The following is a 2,500-nucleotide window of genomic DNA, read 5'->3' as shown; positions in this document are numbered from 1 at the left end:
ATTAATGTTGGAAATATAGTAGCAGATGCTTTGACTTAATGGCACATTTCGTGTTGGATGTCAAAATTGGGTGTGCATCTTGTTAGCTGAAATTCTGGACATAAGTGCCGTTTTGAAGAATGACTGTCTTGCGCTGTAATATCTATTTTTAACGGTAGTCACTTTCCAAACATTTATTGCCACTCATGGAACCATCAGTTAGCAAACTGCACCAGTCTGGAACGATCATTCTTGATACTGTCGACGATCTCAAGAGTCACTGAACAAAACAAATTAGCCCGAAACAAATTAATATAATTGGTTAGTTATTGGAATCGAAATTGAAGAAATTCAGGCGGAGCCGTCAACATTAATGCAGCCATTTTTGCAGCACCCGGCAGACTCCTCTTTGACGTTTCGCTGTTTTTGATAACTTGTCACCACTTTTTGCGACATCGCGCCAAGCCGGCCGCATTTGCCGGAGAGAATATGTCAGAAGTCATAAGTCACACCGGGAACTCTGTGCCCTTCAAAAAGCGAATGATAGGAGAGTCATGTTAACGTACAATGGAAGCGTATGAACAAGCGCAATATGTCCGCATTACAGTCCTTATTAGAGAGGAGTTCAAAGTCGAAACATTTGCAATTCCGAAGACAGCACTTTCTCCTCAGTTGGATGAGCCAAGTTGTCGGCTGTCGGCGGTTTTAAGAAACTCTTCATTTTACTTACCTTATGACGCAGCTTCTTTTGTTATCTTCTTTTTCTCTCCCCATTCAATGAAAACCGTTGACGGTTGAAACTTCTGACGTAACAATGGCGTTGAGCACGTACGAGCGTGCTAAGAAGTTGTCGTTTTAGCGCGCGCTCTTTTTGACTTATCTTCTTTCTTCTGGTTCTTTGTAATTAATTGGGAGATCAAGCTTCGAAAAGCCAATAGTCTTGAGCTCTCTCTCCCCTCCTTCTCTTTCAAGTTATCATGGATAAATCACATAGAGGCGCCACAAGGTTAGCCCTCTCCTGTCTGTATATGGATACCGTTGACACCCTCGTTTAAAAGAGTGAAAGTTCTGCTAGGTCTCTAGTGATCGTATACTTCCATTGCTTAAAGGCGCTGTTACACTGTGAAATGTTTGGTGCAACCTGTCTCGCAATGTTTTGGCAACATTGTGGCGGGACAAGTTGCACGAAACATTTCACAGTGTTGGCCATCTTGTTGGGACCACCTTGAGAACTCGGAGTAGGATGAAAGTAACTGGGAAATGTTGCCAGAACCACGTTCCCAGTTTTTCCACCATACGAAACTTAAGCGAGAAAGTGGTCCCAACAAGACTGCGCCGCGGGCTTCACAAACGATAGGTTGCTCGAGCCCATCGGTTTGGACATCAGTTGGAGCAAAGAGAAGAATTTTGACCAGTTTAATAGAGCCTAGCGGGTTCGCTCCTCGGAAATTTTCGCGAGGCTTTCATCCCATGTCACTCGCATGCTTCGCATGCGCACATAGACCTAATCGGCTAACTCAATGTTGTACCCAATTCAAACCCTTTGGGAATAAAACGTTTTGTTCCAGGTATTTCCATATCATTTAAATATGAATGCTACATTATCAAATACAATACACAAAGAATCTTAGTCCCGGGAGATTTAAATTGGGTACAACATTGAGTTAGCCGATTAGATCTATTAATTTGGCCGGTTACAAAGGCTAGTTTTTTTAGAGGACCCGACATTCTCGTTACCAGAGCCTCGGATCGACCCATGTAGACTCTATGTAGAATATGCGCCGTAGGGTTCTTATAGCCAAAAATTGGCTAATTGAACTTTATGGCGCCTGCTGACTCCTCGTGCTAACATGAATGCACCAACTAGAGACGCTTTTGATTGTTCTTCACGAAAACCAATGAGAAAACACTTCGTTTCAGGGTTCCCCAGATCTCTTTTCTCCCTCAGTCAAGAGAAGAGTTCTGTGGTCGAGACTGAGGACCTGAGTGTTTGTCCGGCAGGGACTTGATCCTACATCCTGTCGTATGGTGCCTATCAACATACAGCCATCAAGGCAAGGAAAAACGATAAGCAATTTCACAAGAGTTGGATTCTAGGTGCACAGATTAACGAGAAGAAAAATCGACCTCGGACCTGGGCGGGCTGATCAACTAATGACACAATAGGCCATTTTACAGTTGTTGGCTCAGCGACCTAGCCTATGAACGGCTGCGAGGCTGCCGGTGACCTTGCATTGATACAGCCCCGACTGCTTTTATCATGCAAATTGTGTTGTTGTAATTCTAATTAGTCCGCATTAACATTACAAAAGCACGGAGGTTTGTATCAAAACAGGGTCACCGGCAGCCTCGCTTCCATTCGTAGGCCAGGTAACTTAGCTACAACTGTAGAATGGTCTATTCTCATAGCTAGCTTATGTGTCTATGGTTCATCGGTTGTGTATTGGGAGTTAAAGGGCGCTTTCCTTTTGTCAGAACTTGTCGGCCAGACCTGTCTGTTTGCAAAGAAAATGCAACAATT

The sequence above is a fragment of the Montipora foliosa genome, chromosome 3 (genome assembly GCF_036669935.1).
Source record: "Montipora foliosa isolate CH-2021 chromosome 3, ASM3666993v2, whole genome shotgun sequence".
Classification (NCBI taxonomy): Eukaryota; Metazoa; Cnidaria; class Anthozoa; order Scleractinia; family Acroporidae; genus Montipora; species Montipora foliosa.
Note: the sequence above shows the minus strand (reverse complement) of the source record.